The following is a 19,584-nucleotide window of genomic DNA, read 5'->3' as shown; positions in this document are numbered from 1 at the left end:
CCTCCTCCTCCGCCGCCGCCATTTCTTCTTCCTTCGTTTCTTCTTCCCCACCCTCCTCCTCCTCCGCCCCCCATTTTCTTCTTCCTTCGTTTCTTCTTCCCCACCCTCCTCCTCCTCCGCCGCCGCCATTTCTTCTTCCTTCGTTTCTTCTTCCCCCCTCCTCCTCCTCCGCCGCCGCCATTTCTTCTTCCTTCGTTTCTTCTTCCCACCCTCCACCTCCTCCGCCGCCGCCGCCATTTCTTCTTCCTTCATTTCTTCTTCCCCACCCTCCTCCTCCTCCGCCGCCGCCATTTCTTCTTCCTTCGTTTCTTCTTCCCACCCTCCTCCTCCTCCGCCGCCGCCGCCATTTCTTCCACCTTCATTTCTTCTTCCCCACCCTCCTCCTCCTCCGCCGCCGCCATTTCTTCTTCCTTCGTTTCTTCTTCCCCACCCTCCTCCTCCTCCACCGCCGCCATTTCTTCTTCCTTTGTTTCTTCTTCCCCACCCTCCTCCTCCTCCTTCATTTCTTCTTCTTCCTCCTCCATTACCACCATCTAAGTGTATTTGGCTAGAGCTGCTCCCACTTTTGTAGCTCTGGGTGGCCCAGGTTCTCTCTTCTCATCTTCACTGTCTTCTTCAGAGTCACCATCTTCTTTCTTAACTTCCTGGGGGCCCCTTTGCTCATGGGTGGGTGGCTCGGGGGGGGGGGCTCCCGCTTCTGTTAGGATGACATCAGCTTTGGCCGGGGTGGCCCTTTCTTGCCGGAGGCCTTCTTAGAAAATATCCCAGGCACTTTGTTGCAGGAGCGGTGGCTTTTGTGGCCGCTGGGACCTTTGCTAGGGTAGCCACGGTCTTTTCCTATTCTTCTGAGGGACTGTAAGCTCTCTTGCTCTGGTTTCTTTTTCATCTTCTGACATGGTCCCACCCTCAGGGTCTCCTTTTGACTTCAGGGGAGACACCATTTTCTTGGGCTCCCCTCAATTTTTTGCAGCTTTTCTGATCTTTTCCAAAGTGGTGGCACATGATTAAGGGGCAGAGGGTCCAGATCTGTGGCAGAGAGCATGAGGAAGAGTCTGCATATGAACCCTTCTTAAATTTCAATTCCCATTAGTGTCTCAATGCTGAAGTTTCTACTTTAATTCATCTCTCTCAGTCTAGGTAGATCTTCTCTTCTACCACTTTCTTTCTGCATACAACTCTCACTTTTTACATCAGCTCCTCCATTTGTCCCTCACACCGGCAGTCATTCTAAACAGCCAAACATCAGTAATCAGTCTCTAAATTCACTGGTATCTCACACACGGGAGCACTAGAAATGTCGCAGAATTAATTCTCTCCCATCATTCTGCTCTTCCTGGCCACTTCTCAGTTTGGCAATTTCACATCACATTCCCTCCCCCATCAGGGTTTGGTTCTATCCTTTTTCAGCTTTTTCTCTTTCTCATGAATGAACCCCTTTCACCCCTTTCTGCCTTTCAAAACACATTCTCCTCTTCTGCCTTTTCTCCATTCATTCTCCCATAGTCCAGGTATACTCATTCATCCACCACTCTGCTGATAGCTTTCATAATGCACCCGACTCCCACTTAGTACAACAATGAACCCACCGATCGCTCACTCAAGTGTTCTTTCCTTGCATCCAAACATCACATATACATAGGCCTACTCATCTGTCTCTTACTGAGTGATTCATTCTGAACGCTGCACAGCTAAATCACAACATCTCTACTTTCATACTCTCCCGGCTATCTCAGTTTTCCAAGCTTTTCATGCTTCACCTTTCAAACCTGCCTCAGTGTACAAGAATTGATAGCTAGAAATCGAACTCGAAACCCATCCATCTTTCTCACATTTTCACACTCACCCCATCCATCCTTCTGTCACTCTGTTGTTCCCTCCTCTGTTAGTTCCTTCCATTTTTGTTTGGGACATTCATTATTCCCTGCCTCTTCAAATCTGTGCCATCTTTGGTTTCCTAAGCTATGTGACAACTAATAGTCTGCTCTGCCTCAGTTTCTTCATTTTGAAGTGAGAATAATAGGAGCACTTACCTCACACTTAATAAGATAATATTAGTAAAGTGCTTATCACAGTGCCTGACACATAGTAGGTTCTTAATAAATGCTTATTTCCTTTTCCTCCTCTTCCCTTTTTTTCCTCTTTCCTTTCCTTTCCTTCCATTCCTTTTTGGCCCTCTTATATTCTATGTACATTTGTAGAGTTGACTCTGCCATCGTAGAAGAAGATAAACCGGGTTCCTCCATATGATGTCAGTGTTTGTTGTGGGAAGTTCTGTATCTGATTGACAAACATATCGAATTATGTTCCCACTCACTAATTATGAAATACAAATGAAAACACCGCTTCAATTTCACAGATTGGTAAACACGAAAACAAGAGACAAATGTTAAATACCTGTCCAAATGAGTGTGAAAATCTTGTCAGTGAGGAGAGCTGTGAGGAGCTCTTGGGATTTGGGGAAACATTTTGCTATCAGCATATAAGCCATTAAACCTACATTTATACTTGCTATGTCAACATTACTCATATAAACACACGATCTATAGATCTATTTTCCAGTTGGACACTCACATGCATGTATGTTCACATATCCTACATATATGAAAGAGAAACAAAAAGAAAGTACCCATCCTTGTGGTAGCAAAGCAGGGGAAGGAAAGCCACATGGTCTTGAGAATGGCAGGACAGATTGTGGTGGGCAGATGTCATGGATTCTCATTGTTCTGTGAACCAAAACAGAGACAAATATTAAGTATTCAGAAAAAATTAAGAAGCTTTGGATATGGTAGTGCAAAACAAAGTAAGTGGAAAGTAGGAGAGAACTTTACACGAAGGCCACTAGAATATTCAATAAAATAACACAGGAAAGTTCCGAGTTCTACTCACTGTAGGAACTTGCTCATGACAGGTCACGTGTGGCTTCTTCCTTCTTCAGAGAGGTAGGGCACAAATAAGGCCTACATTGGTAGTCAAGGGCAATATAGCGCTTTGTTTTTCTGAATTGCAATGGAATGCCATTGAAACATAGGACAACGTCAATAGGAGGATTTCAGAGAATCTTGGGAAAACTCTCCCTTGATCCTACCATCCACACTAGATATCCCTCCATTTATATATACTCCTCTACTCTGCTGTGTCCCCCATCTGTATCCTTTCATCTGTCTCTGTGTCCCGGTGTTCATGTTTGTCTGTGACCCTGTCTTTTCCCACTTGCTCGTGTGTCTGCGTCCATGTGTCTACATGCTTCCTTGGTCACCATCATTTTCATCTCTCTGTCTCTTCCTCTTTGGTACAGATCTCCTTGATAAAGCCATCTACAGCTGCTGCCTCCACTTTATTCACTGTTCCAAACTCTGTCCTCTAGCTTCCAACCTCATCCTTCCACTATTTCCTCTAATGATCCCCTACTTGCTAAACCCAATGGCCTTTTCTCAGTCCTCATCCTTCTTGACCTGTACGTTGCATTCAGTGCGTTTAAAGAGGCCCCTTTTCCTGGATAGTCTAAATGTTTCTGGTTTTTGTAAACTTTGTTCTTTCTTGGTTCTTCTCCTGTCTGTCTCATCATTCATTCTCCATCTCCTTTGCTGGATCATCATCTAAATCATACTTACTAAATCTGTGCCCCCAAAGCCTTTGCCTTGAGCCATCTTCTCTTTTCTCTTTCTAATTGTCATTTGATGACTGTGTCAGTTCCCATGAGTTTATTGATCATATCTATATAAATGATTTGGAGATACCTATATTCAGCCCTCGTTTCTCTCCTGAGATCTAGGATTACAAATTACCTATTTTACAACTGGATGCCTTCTAGGTATATCAGATTCAACACGTGCAAAACAGAACACATTTTCTTGCTCTATCCATATGCTCTGTGTCCCTAATCTGTGTGTCCAGCTTTTCTGGCCACATGTATCTCCTGGTTTGTCTAGTTACTAATTTTTCTATATCTTTCACAGGTCTGTGTGTCTCCCATCTTCATGTATCATCTGTGTATGTCCCTCTGGCTAGCCACGAGGCTCTCTGAATATCCACAGATTGTCCCATCTCTTTCCCAAAATTTGTGCATCTACCCAGCTTATTCTTTTATTTGTCCCTCTCTATACATTTACTTTTGTCTGTAAGTGCCCATTTGTCTGTTCTTCCCTTTGCTTTTGTATCCTCTTTGTCCATGTGAATTCATATATTACCATATTCACGCTGTGTATCTTCAGCTATATCCCCCACCTCCTGCCTCTGTTCCCCCAGATATTGAAGAGGCCCTCAAGCGATCCACATGTTCCCCAGCTGTTTATATCCCACCTTATATCTGGGCATATTTCCCCCATTTGTCCTTCCATTTGAATTGTCTTAGGAAGATTCTAAAAATACTTGGCAAGATAAGGTACCAGATGCCGAGGTCCTCTCTCGACTTGCTTTGAGCACCAAAGACAAAAGCAAATCCCCATCTGTATTCCCCTTCGGGTGTGCATCCCTCCATTTATATATACTCCTCTACTCTACTGTGTCCCCCCCTATCTTTATCCTTTCATCTGTCTCTGTGTCCCAGTGTTCATTTTTATCTGTAACCGTGTCTTTTCCCACATGCTCGTGTGTCTGCATCCATGTGTCTACATGCTTCCTTGGTCACCATTCCCATATGTTCCCTTGTGCTGCTATGTCCTGTCCCCCTCGCTCATTTTCCCCATTTGTGTTTCTCCCAGTTGTCGCTGCCCCATGTCTAAGCAGCCCTATTTGATTCACCATATAGATGTTTCTTTTAGAGCTCTCATTTATTTGACATGTCTTCCATCTGTCTCTTGGTATCCCACTACCAGTGTGTGTTTCTCATCTGTCATTTCCCTCCATTTCTCTTTTGTTCTATCTCTATTGCCCCTTTGTGTGTCTATCTGACTCTCCTTCTGCCCATAGGTCCTCATCAGTGTGTCTCTGTATTTACCCTCCCTGCTTCTACGTACGCTCTGTCAGCGTGTATACCCTCTATGTTTCTGTGTCTACCCATGCCTCCTCACCTGGGATATTCCTTGTCTTTGGGTCTTCTTTGTTCCCGTCCATTGTATACGTCCTCATCTGAGTCCCACTTCCTTCGTGTATCCCTGTCTTGTTATCCGATGTCTGTTTGTCCTGCTTCTGTTTTTTAAATAATAGCTCTATTTATCAAAATATATTCAGAGAGTTTTCAACATGCACCAAAAAACCTTGGGTTCCAAATTTGTCCCCCTCCCTTCCTCTCCACCTCTCCCTTCCCCTAGATAGCAAGCAATCTAATATAGATAAATCATGTGTAATGCTTGTAAACGTCTTTTCATAATTATCATGCTGCACAAGAAAAATCACATCAAATGGGGAAAAATGAGAAAGAAAAAAAAACCAAGCAAGCAAATAACAGTAGCAAAAAAGGAGAAAATACTTTGATGTGCTCCCCATTCAGTCGCATAGTTCTCTCTGGATGCAGCCGGCTCTCTCCATCATATGTCCATAGGAATTGGCCTGAATCGTCTCATTGTTGAGGAGTCATGTCATGCTTCTGTTTGTACATGTCTCTATGCCCCATTCTACATATCACATATGTCTGTTCCCAATCTGTTTGTTGCCAAATCCTCCCATTTAAGCACCTGGTCTACGACTGTCAACCCTTCTTCCTGTCTGTATGTCCTCCTCTGTAAGGACATTTCTGTGTTCCCTCCACTCCCCTCTGGTCCATAGGGATCACTTTTGTCAGTCTGGGTCTCTGTCTACCATTTGTCCACATCACCCTCCTTGGGAGTTCCCTCTGCCCACCTGTGCATGTCCTGTCTGTTTTGTCCCATTCTGCCCTCCTCTCTGTCCCTATGTTTGTGTGCCCCAACTATACCTTCCCTTATGTGGATCTCATCTGGGTCTCCGTGGCAGTCTGTGTTTCATCTGTCTCTCCATTGGTGTGCCCACTCCCTTCTCTATCTGTCATGTCTGTGTGGCCCTTGTCTGGTCATGTGCCCCTTCTTGTGTACGTGAATGGGCATGACCCCATCTGGGTGCATCTCCTTGTCAGGGCTCTCTGCCTGCATCTGCTCCTGTTCCTGTATGTCTCTCCCCCATTCATTTCTATGACCTCCTGTCTTTCTGGGCATCCTGGCATCCCCATGTCTGACTGTGCTGCACCCTACATTTCATGCCAATGTATGTCTGTTTCTTGGGGTCCTTCTGCCAAGAAACTGTGCTTTTCTTAAAGAAGGCACTTACTAGTATATCAGCCTGGGTGACTTCCACACTCCACCCGCGGCCCATGTGGAGACTGCAGGTCACAAAAGATCCCAGATCATTTTTATCCCTCTCCCTCCAACTTTTCTCGTGGCTCTCTTCAGTTGGTTGTCTATCTATTACTTTGAGTCCTATCTTTCTTCACAGCCACCCCTGTCCTAACATTTTCCTGCCTCCCATCATCTGTCTCTAATGTCTGCTTATCTCTGTGTCCCATGTACCTCCCTTTCTATGGACCTATCCGAGTGGCTCCCTGTCTCCAGGAGCCCTTCTCCCAGCATGAACAAAGCGGTTTGCAAACCTTAAATATTTATATAAGTTTGAGATATTATTATTATTATTATTATTATTATTATTATTATTATTATTATTACTATGATTAGCACTCCTTGGATATTTCACTCAACACTTCTAAGTTGTTATCAGCCCATTCATGACCGCCACTTTGCCCTGGTCATCCAAGCACTTGTGAAAGCACCTAATGATACCGTCACCTAGTAGCCATCACTCCCTTTTTCCCCAGAGCAACACAACATACTCAGGCAAATAAAAATACATGGCGAAAATCTAGGTAAATTATAAATTACATCCCCAGATGATACAATCCAGTAACCCTTTTCTCTCTTACCTGATTCACTTTATGGGCTCCGGTATTTTGAACGTTGAAGATTTGTGACCCCAGAGACCTTAGCATACCAGGCCCTTCTGTCTGCTATCTTACAAAGTCTGTCCAAGTTCACGTTTGCTCCTTCCATGACACTCTCTCATCTTTGTCACCTCCTGCCATCCTCTTCTCCTTTTGCCTTCAATCTTTTCAAACATCAGAGAAGGACACTATAGAAAGAAACAGAGATGTTTCAGAGACATGACAGGGTAGAGGTGAGATTGATTGCTTTCTCTTGTTTTTTGGGAACTCTTTGGTACCATGAGTGTCAGAGCTAGGATCAGAGGCCCTGACTTTGAAGGCATCTTCCAGAGACAGATGCTTTAGAGTCTGAACCGCCTGCTTAGTGACCAGCTGATATTCTCAAGTTCCATCGAAACTCTAGCCTTGTATTTCAGACCTCCAGGAGCAGATTCTAAATGGAACACAATGAGAGAGCACCTCCACATTTAAGAGTTTGGAGGAACTTTGTTCCCTTGGACTACAGGTGTCCTTAAAATCTGTCTCCACTTTAAAAACCAGTGAAAAGGAAAGCCCTAGCTGAGGGGAGGAATCCCATTGAATTCTAGTATTACACAGTCAACCATAACCAAGAGCTACTTCAGCTGCCAGGAGTAACCTTTCACTCCTAGTCTCCTAACAGCTGTTCTCATTTGAGCTCCCCTCTGAGCTTAGTAGTTTCTAGTTCTGTGTATCAAAGCTGTTACTAACAAGTAATGGCAGCAGTTAGGGAGAAAGGCTAACTATACTAGGAGGCCCGTAAAACTTTCCACCTTTAGGAGGGAGGAATCGTGTTACTCTCACATGTGAAAATGACAACTGGTGTCCGTATGAATTGAATCAAAAGCAGTTCAAAGTGAACTCCAAAGGCGAAGTTGAGATCCATAGAAAAAAACTTTGGTACAGCAGGTTCAAACCATCAATTACTTGGACAGCAGCTTCTTTCCATGTTTACCAGATGAATATCACTAATAATAAGAAAATGACAAATGAAAACAGTTGTAAAGATTGAGCTCACATCCATCAGATAAACAAAGAGAACAAAATGTAGAAACAATAAATTACTAGACAGGCACAATAATACACTAATCTTACTGAGAAGACATCTAATTTATCCCTATTACAAACAATACTTCTTCTTGGTTTTAAAAAGAGACTATAATTTTTTAAAAACCTCTATTTATTCCTGTGCTTTCTGGGTTTTTTTTTTCTAGAAATAGGTGTATTTTCTCAAGTTTTTTTTGTATCTATTGAGATAATCACATGATTTTTGTTACTTTTGTTATTAATATGATCATTTATGCTAAAAGTTTTCCCAATATTGAATAAGCCTTACATTCTTGATATAAATCCAACCTGATAATATATGAAGTTTCTGAAATATTGCTATAATCTCCTCACTAGTATTTTATTTAAAATTTTTGAATCAATACTCAATAGGAAGGTATGAGCAACATATTTCTGTAGTAAAATGAAATTTGGTAGGATAACTTCTTTGCCTATTTTTCCAAAGAGTTTAAATAGTATTAGAATTAATTCTTTTTTAAAATGATTGTTAGAATACACATATGAATCAAATTGTTCCTAAGGACTTTTTATGTGCCCATTGATGGCATGTTAAAATTTCTTTGTCTAACATAGAGTTATTTAAGAATTCCATTTCCCATTCTGTTAATTTGGGCAATTTTATATTTATTGGGTCAATTTTTAACTTCTAATTTTATCAATCCTTTGTTTTTTTAAGATTTCTATAATAACATTTAATAAAAAGTTTTTTTTTAATAATCTTTTTCTGTTTTCTTTTTAACTATAAGCCCAATTCATTGTTCTGCTTTTTTCTTTTTTATTATTATAAGCATTTAGAGATATAATTATTTTCCTAAGGAAAATAAATATTTTCCTATTTTTCCAACTTTGGCTACATTCCAGAAATTTTGGTACATTGTCTCATTGTTATTACTATTCTTTAATGAATTTATTGGTTCTATGGTCCACCCAATTTTTAGGACTTTTGTGTTTCCAATTGATGTTTAACCTAGGCTTCCAAAGGTCTTTATTGAACAAAATGTTTACTATTTTATGGTACCAAAAGAGTACATATGCCATTTCTGATTTTCTGTAGTTTAGTGAGGTTTTTATGCCTTCTATGGTAAGTTTCTTGAGGATAACTATATGTAGCTTCTATATTCCCAATCAGTTTTCTCCAGAGGTCTATGAAATCTAACTTTTCTAATATTCTATTCATCTCCTTAACTTGTTTCTTATTTATTTTATTGCTAGATGTAATTAGTTCTAAGTGGTAAACTGAGGTTCCCCACTAGTAAACTTATAATATTTCCTCCTCTAACTCAATATCCCTTGAGGATCTAGAATCTATTCAATTTGATACTTACGTTTTAGTATTGGTATTACATCATTATCTATGATACCTGTTAATGAAATGGAGTTTCCCTGGCTATCTCATTTAGTTGGGGATATTTTTGTTTTTGCTTCATTTGAGATCCTAATTCTAATGCCTACCCTACTAAGCTCATCAGAAGCAAAATAGATTCTGCTTTAGCACCTTATTTTAACTCTTATGTGTTTTTCTGTTCCATGTATGTTTCCTGTAAACAACATATTTGTTGGATTCTCTTATCTTAATTTATTATGTTTTCTGCTTCCATTTTATGGCTGAGTTCATCCCATTCCCAGTTATGATCAATAACTATTACCCTACATCCTATTTTTTATCATACTCTTTTTAAAATTCTATCCCTCTTCTAAACTCTATTCTGCTTCTTAGAACTACCTCCTTTAATGCCATCAAAGCAAAGCTGCAGGAGGAACTTTTGCTTCCTTATAGTGGCAAGTGCATGTCTTCTCCCTGGAGCTACAACAGGGACTTCTGGTTACTTGTGATGGCAAGTGCTCCTCTTCACCCTGTCGCTATAGCAGGGAATTCTGGTTAGGTGTGATGGGACTGCTCTTATTTACCCCTGGAACAGCAGCAGGGACTTCTCGTAACTTTTGATGGCAACTGCACCTCTTCACCCTCGAGTGGCATCAGAAAATTCTGGTTACTTGTGATGGCAAGTTTTCCTCTTCACCCTGGAGCAATAGCCGGGACGTCGAGTAAAGTGTGATGGCAAGTGTTCCTCTTCACCCTGTCACTATAGCAGGGAATTCTGGTTACGTGTGATGGGACTGCTCTTATTTACCCCTGGAACAGCAGCAGGGACTTCTCGTAATTTTTGATGGCACCTCTTCACCCTCGAGTGGCATCAGGAAATTCTGGTTACTTGTGATGGCAAGTTTTCCTCTTCACCCTGGAGCAATGGCCGGGACTTCGAGTAAAGTGTGATGGCAAGTGTTCCTCTTCACCCTGGACCTGCAGCAGGAACTTCAAGTAATTTGTGATGGCAACTGTTGTTCTTCACCCTGGAGCTGCAGGAGGGACTTCTGCTTACTTGTGATGGCAAGTGTTCGTCTTCACCCTGGAGCTGCTACAGGGACTTCTGGTTACTTGTGGTGAAATGTGTACCTCTTCAGCCAGGAGCTGCAGCAGGGACTTCTGGTAACTTGGGATCACAAGTGTTCCTCTTCACCCTGGAGCTACAGCAGGGACTTCTGGTTACTTGTGATGACAAGTGTTCGTCTTCACCCTGGAGCTGCAGCAGGAACTGCTGGTATCTTGTGATGGCAAGTATTCCTCTTCACACTGGAGCGTCAGCAGGGACTTCTGGCACCTTGTAATGGCAACTATTGTTCTTCACCCTGGAGCAGCAGCAGGGACTTCTGGTAACTTGTGATGGCAAGTGTTCCTCTTCACCTTGGAGCAGCAGCAGGGACTTCTGGCAACTTGTAATGGCAACTATTGTTCTTCACCCTGGAGCAGCAACAGGGACTTCTGGTAACTTCTGATGGCAAGTGTTCCTCTTCACCTAGGAGCAGCAGCAGGGACTTCTGGGTCCTTGTGGTCACAAGTGTTCCTCTTCACCCTGGAGCAGCAGCAGGGACTTCTGGCAAATTGTGAGGGCAACTGTTGTTCTTCACCCTGGAGTAGCAGCAGGGACTTCTGGTAACTTGTGATGGCAACTGTTCCTCTTCACCCTGGAGCTGCAGCAGGAACTTCTGGTATCTTGTGATGGCAAGTATTCCTCTTCACACTGGAGCGTCAGCAGGGACTTCTGGCACCTTGTAATGGCAACTATTGTTCTTCACCCTGGAGCAGCAGCAGGGACTTCTGGTAACTTGTGATGGCAAGTGTTCCTCTTCACCTTGGAGCAGCAGCAGGGACTTCTGGCAACTTGTAATGGCAACTATTGTTCTTCACCCTGGAGCAGCAGCAGGGACTTCTGGTAACTTGTGATGGCAAGTGTTGCTCTTCACCTAGGAGCAGCAGCAGGGACTTCTGGGTCCTTGTGGTCACAAGTGTTCCTCTTCACCCTGGAGCGGCAGCAGGGACTTCTGGCAAATTGTGAGGGCAACTGTTGTTCTTCACCCTGGAGTAGCAGCAGGGACTTCTGGTAACTTGTGATGGCAACTGTTCCTCTTCACCCTGGAGATGCAGCAGGGACTCCTGGTAACTTGTGATGGCAAGTGTTCCTCTTCACCCTGGAGCAGCAGCAGGGACTTCTGGGTATTTGTGGTCAAAAGTTTTCCCCTTCACCCTGGAGCAGCAGCAGGGACTTCTTGCAACTTGTGATGGCAACTGTTGTTCTTCACCCTAGAGCAGCAGAAGGGACTTCTGGTTACTTTTGGAGGCAAGTGCTTTTTTTCACACTGGACCTGCAGCTGTGAGGTCCACTTATTGGTGATAGGAAGTGTTCTTCTTCAAACGGGAGCTGCAGCTTGGACCTCTGCTTGGTTGTGATGGCAAAGGCCTCTCTCCACCCCTAAGCTGCAGTTGGGACGTCTGCGTAGTTGTGATGGCAAAGGCCTCATTCTATCCTGGAGCGGTATATGACACCTCTGCTAGGTTGTGATAGCAAAGACCTCTGTCCAACCCAGAGATGCAACTGAGACCTCTGATTTGTTATGATATCAAAGGCCTCTCTCCACCCCTAAGCTGCAGCTGTGTCTTCTGCATTTTTCTTAGGGAAATTGGTCTTCTTCACCCATTAGCTTCAGGAAAGATTTCTGGTAACATTTCATGGCACGTGGTCCTCTTCACCTTGGTGCAGCAGCAGGGACGTTAGGCAACTTGTAATGTAAACTGTTGTTCTTCACCCTGGAGCAGCAGCAGGGACTTCTGGTAACTTGTGATCACAAGTGTTCCTCTTCACCCTGGAGCTACAGCAGGGACTTCTGGTAACTTGTGATGGCAAGTGTTGCTCTTCACCCTGGAGCTGCAGCAGGGACTTCTAGTAACTTGTGATGGCAAGTATTCCTCTTCACCCTGGAGCGTCAGCAGGGACTTCTGGTTACTTGTCATCACAAGTGTTCCTCTTCACCCTGGAGCAGCAGCAGGGACTTCTGGCAACTTGTGATGGCAACTGTTGTTCTTCACCCTAGAGCAGCAGGAGGGACTTGTGGTTACTTTTGGAGGCAAGTGCTTTTCTTCACACTGGACCTGCAGCTGTGATGTCCAGTTATTGGTGATAGTAAGTGTTCTTCTTCAAATGGGTACTGCAGCTTGGACCTCTGCTTGGTTGTGATGGCAAAGGCCTCTCTCCATCTTGGAGCTGCAGCTGAGACAGCTGCTTGGTTGTGATGGAAAAGTTGTCTCTGCATCCTGGAACTGCAGCTGAGACCTCTGCTTTCTTCTGATAGCAAAGGCCTCTCTCCACCACTGAGCTGTAGCTGAGACCTCTGCTTTGTTTTGATAGAAAAGGCCTCTCTCCCTCCCTAATCTGCAGCTGGGTCCACTGCATTTTTATTGGGGTAATTGGTCTTCATCACCCGGTAGCTACAGGAAAGATTTCTGGTAACTTTTGATGGCAAATGGTCCTATTCACCCTGGAGCTACAGCAGGGACTTCTGGCAACTTATGATGACAAGTCTTGCTCTTCAACCTGGAGCGGCAGCAGGGACTTCTGGGTACTTGTGGTAACAAGTGTTCCTCTTCACCCTGGAGCTACAGCAGGGACTTCTGGATACTTTTGATGACAAGTGTTCCTCTTCACCCTGGAGCTGCAGCAGGAACTTCTGGTATCTTGTGATGGCAAGTATTCCTCTTCACACTGGAGCGTCAGCAGGGACTTCTAGTTGCTTGTGGTCACAAGTGTTCCTCTTCACCCTGGAGCAACAGCAGGGACTTCTGGCAACTTGTAATGGGAACTGTTGTTCTTCACCCTGGAGCAGCAGCAGGGACTTTGGGGTACTTGTGGTCACAAGTGTTCCGCTTCACCCTGGAGCAGCAGCAGGGACTTCTGGCAACTTGTGATGGCAACTTTTGTTCTTCACCCTGGAGTAGCAGCAGGGACTTCGGGGTACTTGTGGTCACAAGTGTTCCCTTTACCCTGGAGCTACAGCAGGGACTTCTGGTTACTTGTGATGACAAGTGTTCGTCTTCACCCTGGAGATGCAGCAGGAACTTCTGGTCATTTGTGGTGTCAAGTTCTTTTTGTCACACTGGACATACAGCTGGGACGTCTAATTATTGGTGATAGGAAGTGTTCTTCTTCAAACAGGAGCTGCAGCTTGGACTTCTGCTTAGTGTTGATGGCAAAGGCCTCTCTCCATCTTGGAGCTGAAGCTGAGACAGCTTCTTGGTTGTGATGGCAAAAGCCTCTCTCCACCCCGGAGCTGTAGCTGAAACCTCTGCTTTATTTTGATAGAAAAGGCCTCTCTCCACCCCTAATCTGCAGCTGCGTCCTCTGCATTTTTCTTGGGGTAATTGGTCTTCTTCACCCAGTAGCTACAGGAAAGATTGCTGGTAACTTTTGATGGCAAATGTTCCTATTCACCCTGGAGCTGCAGCAGGAACATCTGGTAAATTGTGATGGCAAGTGTTCCTCTTCATCCTGGAGCTGCAACAGGGACATACGGTAAGTTTGATGGCAAGTATTGCTCTTCACCCTGGAACGTCACCAGGGATTTCTGGTTACTTGTCGTCACAAGTGTTCCTCTTCACCCTGGAGCAGCAGCAGGGACTTCTGGGTACATTTGGTCACAAGTGTTCCTCTTCACCCTGGAGCAGCAGCAGGGACTTCTGGTAACTTGGGATCACAAGTGTTCCTCTTCACCCTGGAGCTGAAACAGGGACTTCTGGTTACTTTTGATGACAAGTGTTCGTCTTCACCCTGGAGCTGCAGCAGGAACTTCTGGTATCTTGTGATGCCAAGTATTCCTCTTCACACTGGAGCGTCAGCAGGGACTTCTGGCAACTTGTAATGGCAACTATTGTTCTTCACCCTGGAGCAGCAGCAGGGACTTCTGTTAACTTGTGATGGCAAGTGTTCCTCTTCACCTAGGAGCAGCACCAGGGACTTCTGGGTCCTTGTGGTCACAAGTGTTCCTCTTCACCCTGGAGCAGCAGCAGGGACTTCTGGCAACTTGTGAGGGCAACTGTTGTTCTTCACCCTGGAGTAGCAGCAGGGACTTCTGGTAATTTGTGATGGCAACTGTTCCTCTTCACCCTGGAGATGCAGCAGGGACTCCTGGTAACTGGTGATGGCAAGTGTTCCTCTTCACCCTGGAGCAGCAGCAGGGACTTCTGGGTATTTGTGGTCAAAAGTTTTCCCCTTCACCCTGGAGCAGCAGCAGGGACTTCTTGCAACTTGTGATGGCAACTGTTGTTCTTCACCCTAGAGCAGCAGGAGGGACTTCTGGTTACTTTTGGAGGCAAGTGCTTTTTTTCACACTGGACCTGCAGCTGTGAGGTCCACTTATTGGTGATAGGAAGTGTTCTTCTTCAAACGGGAGCTGCAGCTTGGACCTCTGCTTGGTTGTGATGGCAAAGGCCTCTCTCCACCCCTAAGCTGCAGTTGGGACGTCTGCGTAGTTGTGATGGCAAAGGCCTCATTCTATCCTGGAGCGGTATATGACACCTCTGCTAGGTTATAATAGCAAAGACCTCTGTCCAACCCAGAGCTGCAACTGAGACCTCTGATTTGTTATGATATCAAAGGCCTCTCTCCACCCCTAAGCTGCAGCTGTGTCTTCTGCATTTTTCTTAGGGAAATTGGTCTTCTTCACCCACTAGCTTCAGGAAAGATTTCTGGTAACACCGAAATTGGTCTTCTTCACCCATTATGTTCAGGAAAGATTTCTGGTAACATTTCATGGCACGTGGTCCTCTTCACCTTGGTGCAGAAGCAGGGACTTTAGGCAACTTGTAATGTAAACTGTTGTTCTTCACCCTGGAGGTACAGCAGGGACTTCTGGTAACTTGTGATGGCAAGTGTTGCTCTTCACCCTGGAGCTGCAGCAGGGACTTCTGGTAACTTGTGATGGCAAGTATTCCTCTTCACCCTGGAGCGTCAGCAGGGACTTCTGGTTACTTGTCATCACAAGTGTTCCTCTTCACCCTGGAGCAGCAGCAGGGACTTCTGGCAACTTGTGATGGCAACTGTTATTCTTCACCCTAGAGCAGCAGGAGGGACTTCTGGTTACTTTTGGAGGCAAGTGCTTTTCTTCACACTGGACCTGCAGCTGTGATGTCCAGTTATTGGTGATAGTAAGTGTTCTTCTTCAAATGGGAGCTGCAGCTTGGACCTCTGCTTGGTTGTGATGGCAAAGGCCTCTCTCCATCTTGGAGCTGCAGCTGAGACAGCTGCTTGGTTGTGATGGAAAATTTGTCTCTGCATCCTGGAACTGCAGCTGAGACCTCTGCTTTCTTCTGATAGCAAAGGCCTCTCTCCACCACTGAGCTGTAGCTGAGACCTCTGCTTTGTTTTGATAGAAAAGGCCTCTCTCCCCCCCTAATCTGCAGCTGGGTCCACTGCATTTTTCTTGGGGTAATTGGTCTTCATCACCCGGTAGCTACAGGAAAGATTTCTGGTAACTTTTGATGGCAAATGGTCCTATTCACCCTGGAGCTACAGCAGGGACTTCTGGCAACTTAGGATGACAAGTCTTGCTCTTCAACCTGGAGCGGCAGCAGGGACTTCTGGGTACTTGTGATAACAAGTGTTCCTCTTCACCCTGGAGCTACAGCAGGGACTTCTGGATACTTTTGATGACAAGTGTTCCTCTTCACCCTGGAGCTGCAGCAGGAACTTCTGGTATCTTGTGATAGCAAGTATTCCTCTTCACACTGGAGCGTCAGCAGGGACTTCTAGTTGCTTGTGGTCACAAGTGTTCCTCTTCACCCTGGAGCAACAGCAGGGACTTCTGGCAACTTGTCATGGGAACTGTTGTTCTTCACCCTGGAGCAGCAGCAGGGACTTCTGGCAACTTGTGATGGCAACTTTTGTTCTTAACCCTGGAGTAGCAGCAGGGACTTCTGGTAACTTGTGATCACAAGTGTTCCTCTTCACCCTGGAGCTACAGCAGGGACTTCCGGTAACTTGTGATGGCAAGTGTTGCTCTTCACCCTGGAGCTGCAGCAGGGACTTCTGGGAACTTGTGATGGCAACTGTTGTTCTTCACCCTAGAGCAGCAGGAGGGACTTCTGGTTACTTTTGGAGGCACGTGCTTTTCTTCACACTGGAACTGCAGCTGTGATGTCCACGTATTGGTGATAGGAAGTGTTCTTCTTCAAACGGGAGCTGCAGCTTGGGCCTCTGCTTGGTTGTACTGGCAAAGGCCTCTCTCCACCACTAAGCTGCAGCTGTGTCTTCTGCATTTTTCTTAGGGAAATTGGTCTTCTTCACCCAGTAGCTTCAGGAAAGATTTCTAGAAACATTTCATGGCACGTGGTCCTCTTCACCTTGGAACAGCAGCAGGGACTTTAGTCAACTTGTAATGGAAACTGTTATTCTTCACCCTAGAGCAGCAGCAGGGACTTCTGGTAACTTGTGATCACATGTGTTCCTCTTCACCCTGGAGCTACAGCAGGGACTTCTGGTAACTATTGATGGCAAGTGTTGCTCTTCACCCTGGAACTGCAGCAGGGACTTCTGGTAACTTGTGATGGCAAGTGTTCCTCTTCACCCTGGAGCGTCAGCAGGGACTTCTGGTTACTTGTCATCACAAGTGTTCCTCTTCACCCTGGAGCAGCAGCAGTGACTTCTGGCAACTTGTAATGGCAACTGTTGTTCTTCACCCTAGAGCAGCAGGAGGGACTTCTGGTTACTTTTGGAGGCAAGTGCTTTTCTTCGCACTGGACCCGCAGCTGTGATGTCCAGGTATTGGTGATATTAAGTGTTCTTCTTCAAACGGGAGCTGCAGCTTGGACCTCAGCTTGGTTGTGATGGCAAAGGCCTCATTCTATCCTGGAGCGGTATATGGCACCTCTGCTAGGTTGTGATAGCAAAGACCTCTGACCAACCCAGAGCTGCAACTGAGACCTCTGATTTGTTATGATATCAAAGGCCTCTCTCCACCCCTAAGCTGCAGCTGTGTCTTCTGCATTTTTCTTAGCGAAATTGGTCTTCTTCACCCATTAGCTTCAGGAAAGATTTCTAGTAACATTTCATGGCACGTGGTCCTCTTCACCTTGGTGCAGCAGCAGGGACTTTAGGCAACTTATAATGTAAACTGTTGTTCTTCACCCTGGAGCAGCAGCAGGGACTTCTGGTAACTTGTGATCACAAGTGTTCCTCTTCACCCTGGAGCTACAGCAGGGACTTCTGGTAACTTGTGATGGCAAGTATTCCTCTTCACCCTGGAGCGTCAGCAGGGACTTCTGGTTACTTGTCATCACAAGTGTTCCTCTTCACCCTGGAGCAGCAGCAAGGACTTCTGCCAACTTGTGATGGCAACTGTTGTTCTTCACCCTGGAGCAGCAGGAGGGACTTCTGGTTACTTTTGGAGGCAAGTGCTTTTCTTCACACTGGAACTGCAGCTGTGATGTCCACTTATTGGTGATAGGAAGTGTTCTTCTTCAAACGGGAGCTGCAGCTTGGACCTCTGTTTGGTTGTACTGGCAAAGGCCTCTCTCCACCACTAAGCTGCAGCTGTGTCTTCTGCATTTTTCTTAGGGAAATTGGTCTTCTTCACCCAGTAGCTTCAGGAAAGATTTCTAGAAACATTTCATGGCACGTGGTCCTCTTCACCTTGGAGCAGCAGCAGGGACTTTAGGCAACTTGTAATGGAAACTGTTATTCTTCACCCTAGAGCAGCAGCAGGGACTTCTGGTAACTTGTGATGGCAAGTGTTGCTCTTCACCCTGGAGCTGCAGCAGGGACTTCTGTTAACTTGTGATGGCAAGTGTTGCTCTTCACCCTGGAGCTGCAGCAGGGACTTCTGGTAACTTGTGATGGCAAGTATTCCTCTTCACCCTGGAGCGTCAGCAGGGACTTCTGGTTACTTGTCATCACAAGTGTTCCTCTTCACCCTGGAGCAGCAGCAGGGACTTCTGGCAACTTGTGATGGCAACTGTTGTTCTTCACCCTAGAGCAGCAGGAGGGACTTCTGGTTACTTTTGGAGGCAAGTGCTTTTCTTCACACTGGACCCGCAGCTGTGATGTCCAGTTATTGGTGATATTAAGTGTTCTTCTTCAAACGGGAGCTGCAGCTTGGACCTCTGCATGGTTGTGATGGCAAAGGCCTCTCTCCACCCCTAAGCTGCAGTTGGGACGTCTGCGTAGTTGTGATGGCAAAGGCCTCATTCTATCCTGGAGCGGTATATGACACCTCTGCTAGGTTGTGATAGCAAAGACCTCTGTCCAACCCAGAGCTGCAACTGAGACCTCTGATTTGTTATGATATCAAAGGCCTCTCTCCACCCCTAAGCTGCAGCTGTGTCTTCTGCATTTTTCTTAGCGAAATTGGTCTTCTTCACCCAGTAGCTTCAGGAAAGATTTCTGGTAACATTTCATGGCACGTGGTCCTCTTCACCTTGGAGCAGCAGCAGGGACTTTAGGCAACTTGTAATGGAAACTGTTGTTCTTCACCCTGGAGCAGCAGCAGGGACTTCTGGTAACTTGTGATCACAAGTGTTCCTCTTCACCCTGGAGCTACAGCAGGGACTTCTGGTAACTTGTGATGGCAAGTGTTGCTCTTCACCGTGGAGCTGCAGCAGGGACTTCTGACAACTTGTGATGGCAACTGTTGTTCTTCACCCTAGAGCAGCAGGAGGGACTTCTGGTTACTTTTGGAGGCAAGTGCTTTTCTTCACACTGGACCCGCAGCTGTGATGTCCAGTTATTGGTCATATTAAGTGTTCTTCTTCAAACGGGAGCTGCAGCTTGGACCTCTGCTTGGTTGTGATGGCAAAGGCCTCTCTCCACCCCAGAACTGTAGCTGAGACCTCTGCTTTGTTTGATAGAAAAGGCCTCTCTCCACCCCTAATCTGAAGCTGCGTCCTCTGCATTTTTCTTGGGGTAATTGGTCTTCTTCACCCAGTAGCTACAGGAAAGATTTCTGGTAACTTTTGATGGCAAATATTCCTATTCACCATGGAGCTGCAGCAGGGACATCTGGCAAATTGTGATGGCAAGTGTTCCTCTTCACCTTGGAGCAACAGCAGGGACTTCAGGCAACTTGTAATGGCAAGTGTTGCTTTTCACCCTAGAGCAGCAGCAGGGACTTCTTGCAACTTGTGATGGCAACTGTTGTTCTTCACCCTAGAGCATCAGGAGGGACTTCTGGTTAGTTTTGGAGGAAAGTCCTTTTCTTCACACTGGAACTGCAGCTGTGAAGTCCACTTATTG

At 45.5% G+C, this 19,584-nt stretch overlaps 2 long non-coding RNA genes across 9 annotated transcripts in view; one reads left to right on the top strand and one right to left on the bottom strand.

The window, feature by feature from the left end:
* Positions 1 to 454: 454 nt before the first annotated feature.
* The window catches only part of LOC100920507, a 61,577-nt gene continuing 42,447 nt past the window's right edge, over positions 455 to 19,584 (bottom strand). For 5 of the 8 annotated variants that reach the window (XR_004230518.1, XR_004230522.1, XR_004230525.1 and 2 more), the window contains exons 8-13: positions 15,055 to 17,165; positions 7,706 to 7,869; positions 6,866 to 7,071; positions 5,010 to 5,127; positions 2,627 to 2,723; positions 458 to 2,277 (exon numbers count right to left, since the gene is read on the bottom strand). This is a non-coding gene — a long non-coding RNA (uncharacterized LOC100920507). Of the gene's footprint in view, positions 2,278 to 2,626; positions 2,724 to 5,009; positions 5,128 to 6,865; positions 7,072 to 7,705; positions 7,870 to 15,054; positions 17,166 to 19,584 lie in introns of all 8 variants that reach the window. The other 3 variants (XR_004230521.1, XR_004230524.1, XR_004230523.1) reach the window with 3 other exon arrangements.
* LOC116420228 lies at positions 14,175 to 17,793 on the top strand. Its single transcript, XR_004230526.1, has 2 exons — positions 14,175 to 15,047; positions 16,668 to 17,793. It is a non-coding gene; the product is annotated as an uncharacterized LOC116420228 (long non-coding RNA).

The sequence above is a fragment of the Sarcophilus harrisii genome, chromosome X, assembly GCF_902635505.1.
Source record: "Sarcophilus harrisii chromosome X, mSarHar1.11, whole genome shotgun sequence".
Lineage (NCBI taxonomy): Eukaryota > Metazoa > Chordata > Mammalia > Dasyuromorphia > Dasyuridae > Sarcophilus > Sarcophilus harrisii.
The sequence above is the reverse complement of the archived record's forward strand: the minus strand, read 5'-3'. Positions and strand labels throughout refer to the sequence as shown.